This window comes from Myotis davidii, unplaced genomic scaffold (genome assembly GCF_000327345.1).
Source record: "Myotis davidii unplaced genomic scaffold, ASM32734v1 scaffold73, whole genome shotgun sequence".
In the NCBI taxonomy this organism is placed as follows: domain Eukaryota; kingdom Metazoa; phylum Chordata; class Mammalia; order Chiroptera; family Vespertilionidae; genus Myotis; species Myotis davidii.
In genome coordinates, this window is record NW_006286675.1 from 3,317,256 (window position 1) to 3,330,284 (window position 13,029).

The 13,029-nt window shown below is 49.5% G+C and overlaps 1 protein-coding gene across 3 annotated transcripts in view; it reads right to left on the reverse strand.

Annotated features, from left to right (window-relative positions):
- ATP2B2 (ATPase, Ca++ transporting, plasma membrane 2) overlaps positions 1 to 13,029 on the reverse strand; it is a 296,812-nt gene that overhangs the window by 195,387 nt on the left and 88,396 nt on the right. The gene's annotated exons all lie outside the window — the stretch shown is intronic.

A 13,029-nucleotide genomic window follows, 5' to 3' on the forward strand; every position in this document is an offset into this window, starting at 1 on the left:
GTGTGTGTTTTCATTCCAGCTGGAAGGCTCACTCCTTGGAGGAAACGGAGGAAGAGGAAAAAGGAAACAGGGGATGGGTGTGATGACTCCAGGAGTGTCAGTAGAAGAGGGGAGGAAACCTGAATTTGCTGAGCACCTGTTATGTGCCAGCCACTTAACACACGAGCTGTCACCTAGTCCTCATCACTACCCCAGGAGAATTTGGTGTCATCAGTCCTCAACTTAGAGGGTATGTGTCTTGGTCAGGGGTGCACAGCTGTGTGGTACAGGACCGGGCATTCAAACCACTGTCTGCCACACAGCCTGTGATCTCTCTGGATGTGTTCCCATGGAGGAGGCCGGAAGGACCCAGTAGAGAAATAGCGATGCCAGAGAGAATAGGAGAAGAGGGGGTGACAATTGAGAATGCTGCAAGCTGACTGGCTTGATGGCTGGACACTGCTGGGACTGGAACCAATAGGAAGTTAGGGAATAAAATGTGGCCATCCCAGCTGTCCATGTGTCATCGGGTTGGGATGGAGTCCACAGGGGCAACATCAGCTATCTCTGCTGAGCGCTTTCCTATGAGCCAATGCATAATCTATGGACATACATTTAACCCACTATGTGGAGAGTATCATTCCCATTTTACTGATGAAGAAACTGAGGTCTGGAGAGTGGAGGTGACAAGTACATAGCTAGCGTCAGAATTAGAACTCAGATCTTTCCTGGAAGACTGGCAGAGGTGCAGTGGGATGTGGGCTTACAAGGTTTCCAAGCAGCCAGGGCTCTCAGAGGAACAGAAGACCTTGCCCCGTCACTCAAGTCCCCTTCCTCTGAGATGCGAAGGGCCCACCTGCTTCCGTCCTCCACTGCACTCAAAGGTGACAAGGGAGTGAGGTTGGGTGACAAGAGCTTGGGAGCTGGAACCCAATGGACTAGTTCTAATCCTGTTTCCCCTTGGCTCTGGGCAAGTTTCTTAATCTCTCTGGCCTCAAGCTCCTTATGTGTAAGATAGGCATACTTCCGACCTCTCTGCCTGCTCATTTGCTCAACAAGCATCCATCAACACCTAGTATTTGCTGGGTTCTGTGCTATGTGCTGAGGATACAGCGGTAAGCAGAAAAGCCTATAGTGTCTACTCTGGAGAGGTTTTAAAGACAGATGTGAAAAGAAATGAACACGCAAACCAATGTAAATGTACACCAGGGCATGAGATGAAAGGGCAGAGGCCATGAGCACATTCCATAGGAGGACATGGCTGCCTCTGGTGGAAGTAGAAGGGGGAATCACAGAAAGGTTTCCCCAAGGGGGTGGTGCCTGGGCTGGGGTCTGCAGGCTGAACTGAAGCTCACTGGGTAAAAGTGATGTTCCTGGGAAAGGGAATGGCATATGCAAAGGCCCTGAGGCTGGAAAGAGTTTAATAATTCTCAAGGGATTGAAAGGAGGCCTGAATGACCAGAGGGGAAGAGTATAGGGAATGAACAGGGAAGGGGGTGAGAGCATTTTAGACTACATTATAGATTTCTGTCCTTATCCCAGAAGTAGGAGGAACCTTAGAAGGGTTTTAAGTATTAAACAGGATGAGGAACATAAAGCCCTTGGTGAGGGGTCTGCCATATGATAGAATTCCATACTGTTGTCAGACAGCCACACCACAGTAACATCACACCTTCCACAGGCAACACATTCATTCCTCCAACCATGACTGGAGGCGACCTTGCACCGGGCACACGTCAGCAAGCAGGATAGGGGTCCTGCTTGCACAGAGCCACAGCAGGAAGGACAAGAACATCCAGTAGATCTTTATGAAGTCCCAAATGTGCTGGGAGCTGAGGGGAGCTACCTGGCAGAAGGGGAAACTGAGGCCAGGAGAAGTGAAGAAGCCCCTACCCGCTGGGGCCATGAGTAATTGAAATGAGAGTTTTGGGCCAAGGATTCTCAATCCAGTGCTCCCTCTAGGCTCCCAGGCTGCCCCTAATGGTAGCCCTGTTTGAGAGCTGCTGAGTAGAAGAGGTAGTATTACTATGAATTATTACAAATAATAGTACTGAGAGGTGGCATTGATTGAACAATTACTACATGCCATGGAATGTTATTCTAACAACTTTTCATGTCTTGGCTCTTTTAATCCCTACCCTTTAAGATAGTCTGATTATCATCCCCATTTTATAGATGATAAAACTGAGGTACAGAGGGGTCACATAACTTGGCCAAGGTTGTCTTGTTGGTAAGTAGGGTTGGGTTCTGAGCTCAGATATCTTCTTCACTACCATGCTACAGTCTGGGAAATGCCTGGGCCCAGCAAGTGGCCAAAGGGAGTGGGGTGTAGGCGGGGTGTGCAGCCAGAGGTGGGGCCGAGGGATGTTGGGCAATGCTGACAGAGCCTTGATGGTCTCCTAAGTCAATTCTATGGGGGCCTCCACATTCTCCCCAGAGGGAATTCCCTTTTGGGACCTGCCTGTGGAGCTGGTTTATGTGGAATTGTGACCCACCAGGGCCGAAAGGTGCTGCTGGGGACCCTCTGCCAGCCTTACTCTATTTTACAGATGGGACACCTGAGGTCCAGAGAGGGGCAGCCACCTACCTTGGACACACCACAGCAAGGCAAGGGCTGGGAGGCAAGGGCTGGCTCCAGGACATCCCTTTAACCCTACAAGAAAAGCCCACTGTCACCTTATGGGGCCACCTTGCTTAGAACCCATCTTCATCAAATATGGCTCCAAAGAACATCCGCACAGAGGCCAGAGCTCTCCTTCAAGGAGACCCTGCATCAGTGGGGGTGCGTTCCAGGACTACTTGTTCCATTCTGCAGGCCCCCTGTGGACGGGGCTGCCCTCAAGTCTGGGCCAGCTCTCTCACTACAAGACCACTGACAGGCTGCCCCAGGGGTGGGGCGAACACTGGATCAGGAGCCAGCTTGGGTAGGGAATGTCCTGCTCTCCTGAGTCCACCCTCCTCTCTCCCCAGCCTTTCTGCCCTGCCCACCCCACAGGCTGATTTGCAAAAATGACATACAAGAAGGACATGAATGGGTCTTGGCAAACTGAAAGCAGCTTCTCAGATATAAATTGCTATTTTGTTTCTGGGGGACATAGCACAATAGAGCAGGGGCTTGGAGATAAAAAAGATACAGGATTGAACCCCTATTCTTCCACTTAGTATTGGGTGGCCTTGGGCTAATCACTTGGCCAATTTGAACCTCAGTTTCTACATCTGTGAAGTGGGAATAATCATACCTGCAATTATGAGAGTGTGAGGAGGCTTCTGTGAGTAACATGTATGTATGGGGCACATAACACAGTGCCTAGCAAAGTCTGCCTTGCTTCTCCATCTCTGTTCTGCAAAGGTGACAACACTTTTAAGTCACAGCAAATCTGATCTCTGATTTCAAACAAAATGACAGAGAATGTGAAGCTATCATTGGTTCATTTCTTCAGTTCTCTAGCATTAATTGAGCACCTACTACATGCCTAGCAGTGTGGGGACTGCCTCCTAGAGCAGGGCTCCATAGGATACTCAGTTGCATAGGAGGAGGGAGGGATGGTTTAGGGAGCTCTGTGAGGTGCCAAGTGGTGGCTCTGCCCTGAGACGAGGGGGAGACAGTGTTTCTCCTGCTCAGCACCCTCCCCCTGTAGGGGTGTCTCAGACTTCTCAGGACCTCCCCCAAGGTTGGTAACTAACTCCTCTGAGACTTGGTTGGGGCTCTCAGCTGCCAGTCCCACATAGGAGCCCACCCATGAACTCCTGCCTGAAAACTCATCCCCAACTCAGTTTCTAGAATTATCCTTGGGTATGGGCTCTGAACTCACACACACCTAGGTTCAAATCCAGGTTCCACCACTCACTGGCTGTGTGCCCTTGGACAAGTCACTCCACCTCTCTGAATCTGTTTCTCTAGGAGTAAGAGAGAGATGATGTCTACCTCAGAGGATTGTGTTGAGAATTAACTGAAATACTACAGCTAGCTCATGTGTTACAGGCACAATTAATGGTAGCTTAAAATGACCCTGGGCCCCTCTTCTCTCCCTTGAAGCGAGCAGGACCTCAGTATCCTATCCTGGAGGCTTGGTGTGGCGGCAGTCTTGCCCAGTGGTGTTCTGGAGTTGCTTGCCTTGACTCAGGAGAGCTGACTGTGCATACTGACGATCTTGTGTTGGTAGCTTGCAATTTGCCAGGGTGGGAGCATTTACCCCTCCACCCTGCACCTGCCAGAAAACTGGCGGCCACTATAAAGTGCACCCTCATCTCCTGAGAGCTGGTCACTCCAAGTTCACTGCACACCACTGAGCCTTGGGCAGGAGCTCAACGCTGCTGTCTGGAGTCAGTGCCTTTGGTGTCCCCAGATCACTTCTCTGCTCTAGTTTCCTTTGACCTTTTCCTCCCGGCCCACTGTCATTGCCCACCCAGCGCTGGGAACCTGCTCTTGGGTCATCTCTCTTACTCTCCCATCATGGGGCTTGCCTCGGTTCACTGGATCACCGCTCTGCTCAAAGGGATTTCAGTGTCAGATGAGGTGACTCTGGTGGGGCACTGCCCTAGAAAACTGATGCTCAATTACCTTCTCTCTTCCCCCTCCTTCTTTGCCTCTAGCACTCTAGCCACCACCTTTTTACTCAAACTCTATTTCTGAAGGTTCCACAACACCCACTGCCCACTCCTCTCATCTTTCCAATGGCTAATGGCTCGTGGCTTTTAGAGACAGGTGGCCCCACTGCGATCCAGATCCTGCTCCCTTACTTCTCCCTGGACAAGCTACTCGGTCTCCTGAAGGCGCCACAATAAGAACAGCGATCTATATCGGGGCTCTTGTCCTGGGGCAGGCACTCTGCTGACTGCTTACTGGCCGAATCTCATTCTTATTTCCTCATCTGCAAGATGGGGGCAATAAAAGAGTCTCCCTGGGCCCTGTGTAGTGATCCCCTGCAATGGCTTTTGTGAAATTGGCTCTGTTGATTGTAAAGTGCCATGCTAATACTGATTTTCTGCTTTGAAGGACAATACTTGTTTAGATCTACAATTTTTAGATGTGTTTAGAAAAATACGCCACAGACATGTTATTTATAGTCAGCTCCTGTACAGGTTTTTATCATTCCTCGCCTGCTCAGCTAAAAATAACAAATGACAAAGGTCATGTCTGCTCCCACCTATCAGAGGAATTTACAAAGAATAAGGCTTTTGACTCACTGCCTCAGTGAAGTGAGAACTGCCAGCCATAGCCCCTTGAATTCCTGGCTGGGTCTCGCTGGCCTATGCTGAAGAGGTGAGGGAAACTGGGGGAGAGGGGACTACAGTGTCTCGATGGGCAGGTGAGTCCTGGCCTCAGTCAACTTCCCCCCTGGTCTGGGGAGGGAGGTGATGGTGGGACAAACATAGATGGAAGTCATGAGCTCTGTTCCAGGCTGGGGTGTGGGCCTCAGTTTCCCCATATTCAAAATGAGAGGGCTGGAGTAAATAGGTGCCAAAGGCTTTCTCTGGTCCTAAATGCAAAAAGCTCTAGTCTTACCTCCCTCCCCTCCACCCTGCATCATTGTGGACTCAGTGAATATCCCCTGGCCTCTGATAAAGACCATAGCCTTGGTGATGTGAATAATCAGAGCCAATGTTTGCAGAACGCTGACAACCTGCCAGGCACATGCCTCTAGGTACCTTTAGGTGGTGTAACTCACTGACTCCATGCACCACTCCCTCCTCCAGGAAGGGAACTTGTTGTCCCCTATGTGAGAGATGAGGGAATGAACTAAGCCTCAAGGCTGAGGTTGCATATGCATGGCCTATAGCCGGGCAGGGACAGCTTCAGAATGTGCCCAGGTGTCTGCTTCCTGGTCTGTGCTCAGTGCCAGGCATTGAGCTGGGCACAGCAGGTAGGAAAACAGACACACCCAGACCTTGCTTTCCCCATCACCACATAACAGGAGGGAGCGATGGTCCCAGCAATGGTAGCCTCACGCAGTGCAGGGACTGGCAGTGGGTGGACAAGGGCCTGGGGTGGCCTCGAGGAGGATGCCTCCATTTGGCCTCATGGAGGCTCCAGCGAGGACCTCATTTCTCCTGGTTCTTGCCAGTTGAAAGATGGACGGGAAAGGCATCCCAGATGGTGGGCACAGTGAGAGTGCAGGTGGGGTAGGGTGCAAGTGCCTGGGATGTTTGGGGCAAGGCAGGGCTGGGTGTGGGTGGGAGTCACAGAAAATAATTGGAACCCCACAGTAAGGAGGTTAGCATTTCAACGGTGACCCAGAACCTACGAAACCTCAGTAATAATGTCTGCCAGTTCCACATGTACTAGCACATACTTCACATTCTTAAAAAAATCAACTCCCTTTTTTGAAGACATATACACCTACAGAGCATCATCTTAAGCATTCATAGCCACGAGAACATAGATTCGATCATAGTTGTATTTTTCTCCTAAATCATGAACATAAGTACACAGCTATTAAAATAGAAAGGATGAGCTTGCTCGCTCCCCAGAATGGTGGCTAGCTCTACTTTTTGGGATCGGTAGCTGTGGCCTGGGCCCACTGGTGGGTTTAAGCAGCTGATCTCATCTGGGTTATAGAAGGATTTCTTGGCAATTAGAAGGGGTAGGAGAGGCATTCCCGGGGGTCACCCTTGCCCCTATCACAAAGGTGGGTGGTGCCAGTGTGTCCCCTCGATGAGCACTGCTTGTCACCCTCCTCCTCAGATCATCAGGTTTTATCTGAGCCCAGGAGAGCTCACTCCTGGATACACTCTTTTCCCAGCCAAGAGCTGCTGCAGCCTGTTCTGACCTCAATGACTAACACACATTCCTGGCCTAGTTAGAAAGCCCCTGCCTCTCATATTTATAGCCACCTCCCTACACTGCCTGCACCTCTGAGGAAGGCCTGGCTCTTCTCAGTCGCCCCTGTGCTGCCCCAGCCCTGCTTGTCCTCACTGAGACAGAGGACTGCAGCAGGGGTTCCATTTCTGGGTGACCAGGGCACGTGGCTTCTCCTCCCTGAACCTCATCCGTAAAATGGGAGCCATCAGACCCCCAGGCTGGGCTGGCTGTGGCGAGTTTCAGTGAGATCCTGGTTCTGAAATATGAGTAATGATGAATGTTTGGGGAGCACCAACTAAGTTCCAGGTCCTGTTCTAAGCACTTGGCACATATAAACTCAGTTTTTTCAGCAACACTATAAGGGATATACAGTTATTATCATGCCCATTTTTCAGAGAGAAAAATGGAAGCACAGAAAGGTTAGGTAACTTGCCCAAGGCCACACAGGTATCTGGGATTCAAACCAGACTCCAGAGTCTGTATCCTTAGCATTATGCTGGCCTTGGCTGAGCGTAGGTCCTCGGCCATATAGTGGACCTGCCCCCTATGTTCCCTGCCTTTGGGGTCTCCTTAATTAGGTAAGCATGTCACTCATTGTCCGTAATCAAGTGGCTGGGGAAGAGCAGCAAACGGGACATTTTCCCAACTGCTCCTTTGCACCATGTCAGGGTGAACATGTGGATCAGGTTGGTGGCAAATAATGAAGGCCACGTGCTGGTCTTGGACATGGCCCCTTCTAGGAAGATAGTGAGGACACAGCTAACGAGGAAACAGAGCAGGAAGGGACTGAGAATCACAGGTGGAACTTACGTCTGGTACAAGTCTCTCATTCTGAGTGACACCGAGCAAGTGGCTTCTCTTCACAGAGGGGGATGCTGAGGCCCAGAAAAAGGAAGAGCAGGTGGTGAGAATGGAGCCCTCCGTTCCCAGCCCTGCTGCCCTCACCCTTGCATCTCAAAGGGGGAAAACATGCAATTTCTTCACATAAAGGTTTTGGGAACTTAGCCACTCTGTCCCATGCATATTCACAGTTATAAATCCAAGGACAAGGAAACTAATAGGGTTTGGTGTTTACTCCGTATGTGGCTCTGTGCCAGGCACTTCTTCATTCAACGTTGGCTCAGAAACGTGTTCCACACTGGCTGCCTTAGATGTTTTCTCATTTAATTCTCAGCAAGTCTGTGAGGTGGGCACTATCATTACTAGATGAGGAGACTGAGGCACAGAGGGGCAAAGTCTCCTGCCCAAGGGTATTCACCTAGCAAGTGTAGCAAGCGGCAGGACTGGGATTGAAGAGAGGGCTTTTTGCTCACGTTAAGGAGATGCCGATGTGCATGGGCGGGGCACCCCCATGGTGGGGAGTTGCCAAGAAGAAGAAGTTATCTACTTTTTGTCTCCGCACACACCTTCCCCTAGCAGCACAGATTTGGCTGCACCTCAATTTTTCAAGCCCCCAACCTGATCCACATGGTCACCCTGACATGGTGCAAAGGAGCTACTGGGGAAAAATGTTCCGTTGGCTGCTCTTCCTAAAATCAGTCCTAAGTGATAAAACCCTATTCTCAACCTCGAATGAAGCTGCAAGCCATGGTTTTAGGATCCTGGAGTAGAAGAGAGGTGTTGGACTGCCTGCCCCAAGCCAGAAAATTGTTGGCCGACCCCGATTTAATTAGCTTTACCTTAGGGTGATTTAGGGAAGCCTGTAATTAGCTTTGGGGCCCAGAGGTAGAGGCCGGGGTGGGAGTCAGCACTAGAGCAGGTGATAAAGGGTGGGGGCTGGTTTTAAAGCTCAGAGTCCTGGTCTTGCCAGTTAATGGAGGTTGGGCAAACCCCTTGTTGCCTGTGGAGAAAAATCCTAAATAAATGCAGAGAAAGAGGTGTGGGCTGGAGGAGCTGAGATTGTGCTTTTGCATTTTGATGTGTATTGGACCAAACTATGTGACTTCTTTAGGCAACACATCACCATGGGTTCAGAGGTTGGTGATGAGGCTAAATTGCGACAGATACAGTCTCCAAGGCCCCTGCACATAGCTATGGCGATCCTCCAATGGTGCCAGGAGAGAAAGCAGGATTTCCCCAACCAATCACAGGGCAAAACCTGTTCCCAGTTCTGAGGAGGAGGTTCCCAGGACAGGTTCTGCACTGAATGAACAGGGAGAGAGTTAGCAGACACGGTCAAGCTCTGCCTGAGACCTTTGCCAGCTTCAGACTTCAAGGGCACACACATCCCAAACTTGCCTCTCTCTGGGCCCCAGCCTCACAGGCCCCATCCTGGTGGGTTTTCTGCCACAGGGAGAGACAGAGCCAGTCCCACCTTTCGGGAATCCAGCCTGACCTGCAGGTACCAGAGAAGCACTCAGAAATAGTCAAGCGACAGTGAGGAGCTGACAGGCCATCCTTGAGAATAAGACATGGAAAGTGGCACCAGAAAGCCCTCCATTCTCGAACTAGCAACCTGAAAACGTCCACAGACACTAATAAACCTGCAGCAATGGGTGGTGCTAGCGATGGAGGCTGGGTGTTTTAGTTCCTGAGGGCAGTTTGTTCCTTGATCTTGAGTGGTTTGCCTGTAGTAGCTCATTTTTGACATGTTTTATGGATGTTGTTAACCCCACCATGCCCAATCAACATAGTGCAGTGTGGAAATAATATAAAGCCGCTGTGGGAGCAGAGGTGACACTTCACTCTTCCTAGACGTATGCAGCCCAGGTGCTTGTATTGTGTCACCTGAGATGAAAAGACAAATCCTGAACGCCTTAGGGAATTCAACCTGTGTGTGAGGAGGGAAGGCAGAGGTGGCTATGGGCTACCCTTGTAAGGAGCCACAGCATTTACTGCTGCCTCTCAGAATGCCTAGGAGCATGTTGGTGCTTTCACATAGATCATCTCTCAGTCCTACAATAACTGCTGGGGAGGCAGCTTCAGCCCATTTGCGGAAGAGGAAACTGAGAGTCAGAGAGGGGAGGTCACTTGCCCAAGGCTACCTAGCCAGAAAGGGAAGAGCTTGGATTGGAACCCAAATCTGTCAATTACCAGAACTGGCTAGTGTCCTACACTTCACAGAGGATTGAATGGGTGGGTATGAGGCAGAAAGTGAATATTAAATTCAGTTTTTGAAATGGATGCTGTGCACCTATAATGGGCCAGGCCACTGAGATGAAAAGTACACAGTGCCTGCTCTCCAGATGCTCATGGTCCAGGGTATGTTTTCTGCTGAGCACTACTTGACCAGTCTTCCCTTCCAGGTTCAGTGGTTGACCCTTTTCTGGGCCCCTTGACTGGTTTCTATCCTGCTCCCCACACCATGCAAGGTCTGCAGCCCCAGCCTTGGACTTGGCATTGGTCTCACTGGATGTTAGTGGACCCCCATGCTTTGCTTCTTCTCAACTATTGTTCTCATCCCCTTCATCATAACAATCCTCTGGGTGGGGCTCAGAGAGGTTAACTAGCTGTCTCAAGGTCACACAGCTAACAAGTGGGAGAGTCAGGATTTGAACCCACATCTGTCTGACTCTGTAGTCTGAGGCCTTCTCTGTGATCCTGTCTTCCCTGGGACCTCATGCCCTTCTCTTTTTCAGCTCTCAGGTTATCCCATGGGGAGTTACTTGCTTTGAGCAAAGCCCCTGCGGAAGCCAGTTTTGCACTTGTTAGCTGGAGGGAGATGATGCATTTTGGAAACCACCCAAGAAAAAGACACTTGAAATAACTTTTCTCCATAGCTCTTGCTGCCAAAATGAACTGAACCCTAAACAGGAGCAGGGCTCTGCAGGACTCACATCGATGTCCGTTTGGCTTGGATTTACAGCTGACCGCGCACTTTCCAACTCATTACCTCATAGATCCTCACAGCAGCCCCGGGATAGGTGTCCTGAACCTCAGATGAGGAAGCGGGAGGCTCAGGAAGGTAATGGGGCACACTCAAGGTCATGTCCCCAGTTGGGGGTGACCTTGGGTAAGTGAAGTTCCCTCCCAGAGCCTCAGGTTCTTCCTCTGAAAGAATGGTGATGGTGTTGGCTTCCCAGGGCTGCTCTGAGGTTAAGGAAGAGAAAACGGTGGGAGGGGCTAGCACAGAACCTGACTCCCGAGAGGTGCTCCACAGCTGGTATATGCACTTGACTCTCCAGACAAAACAAAGATCACAAACGTGTAGAGTCAGGATAAAGAAAGGCCAAGAGTGGAAAGTTCTCAAGCCACCACTAGTGCAAACAGGCAGGCTGGCTGCTGAGGACAATGAAAACAATGGCTGATTTGTACTGTTTAATCCTCTACACGTGTTGTCTCATTTCATCCTCATCACAAACTGCAGGAGGTGAATACAATTTTGATCCCCATTTGACAGATGATGAAGTAGAGGTGCAGACAGGTTAAGTAAGAGGGAATCAAAGAGCATTTTTTTTTCAATAGAAAAGAAAAAAACTTAAATTCAAAGTTTTACAAGCCTATAAATCAGGAATTTTCAAGCTTTTCATCTCATGGCATGCATAAACTAATTACTAAAATTCTGTGGCACACCAAAACATATATTTTTTGCCAATCTGACAAAACACACACACCATGGCATAAATTTGATCCAGTCACACCGGATGGCTGTGTTGGCTGCTACCACTTTTTAAATCTTCACCTGAGGATATGTTTTATTGATTTTAGAGAGAGGAAGGGTGAGAGAGGGAGAGAAACATTGATTTGAGAGAGAAATATCATTTGGCTACCTCCGGTACTTATCTGACCGGGGATCAATCCAGCAACCTAGGTATGTGCCCCAACCAGGAATCAAACCTGTACAGGATGACACTCCAATCAACTGAATCACCTGACCTGAGAGGCTGTTGTCATTTTTTAAATTTGACAATCTAAGGGAGAAGAGGTCAGTGTCCCTGTCTAAATAGTCAGGTATTGCATGTTTTAAAAATTCTTGAGGCACACTGGTTGAAAATCGCTGCTGTAAATGAACCCTCTTTCCCCAAAATACCCCTCTAAAATTTCTCTCCAGAACATGCCACTCTTCTCTCCTCAATCCCTCCAGCTCTCATGCAGTGGCTTTTTTGACCATAGAGTTCACTGCTAGCTCCCTCTTTCAGCCTGAGATTCCGGAGCCCCTTGGAATCCGGGCTCCTCACCTCCTGGGCCAGGGCCAGGAGTGAATCTGTGGCTCTGTGCATTGTGAATCGTTGCTATGGGGAGGCCCCTGCTTTATATTCAGCTGCACCCCTGACACATGTGCAGATGGCACCTAATTAACAAATGTCGTATTTCAAATATGCTACTGGAAGAGCCTGAGGCCGAGGGGGAAATTCCCCCTCGAGTTCCCCTCCCTCACCTAGTCCAAAGTCTGGTCAGTTACCCAGGGACTCCCTTGTCACGAGCCACCAGGACTGGGGAGCTAGGAGACTGGTTTTGGCTTCACTAATTGGTCAGACACAGCTGGTCCAAACACTTCTCTCTGGGTCTCAGTTTCCTGCCTCTAAAATGCAGGAGAAAAATAAAAGAAAGCAGGGCTAGATTGGGGTAGAAGCTGCAAACAGCCACTTGGGAGAGCAGTCAGCTTAATATACATTTGTTTGTTTTGCCCAGAGCTTAAAATAACATTGAACAAATGCCAACGTTTAAAAATTGGGAGATCGTGCATTAGAATCTAGATTTCTGGTTTCTCTTAAAATATTGGAAGTGCTGCCCACTCTGGGATTGGCCAGAGGTGGGTGAGGTCAGAGAGGTGGGCAGCTGGTTGGTTACCAGGTCAGCCTTCCCCTCATCTGACTTCATTAGGGGTGGTTCTCGCCTGGATACAGGAGATAAGGGATTTACAGTGCCTGATCAGTCAGGGCTCCTCAGAGAAGAGAGTGAGCTTTCCCGCTTATTTAACAAATACTTGCTATATGCCAAGTGTTGTCTTAAACATACGAGGTATAGTCCTAAGCGCTAATCACATACCAGTAAATTACTTAATTCTCATAACAACCTTGCGGTGAGTGCCACTGTCACCACTTTACAGATGAAGACACAAAAGCACACAGAAGTTAACTTACTCATCCAAGACCACACGGCTAATAAGTGGTGGCCTTGGGACTTGAACCCTGGCAGCCTGGCTCTGTAATTTGTGCTCTAACCACAGCATGATACTATTCATCCCCTTTCCTGTGTTAGTGGTCAGGCTGGTGGCTTTGTCCAAGTTTCTATGTCCCAATATGAAAACTAAATATCACCCTCCCCCATTTCCCCTTTTTTCTTCTCCTAATCTATTACTTCCCTCC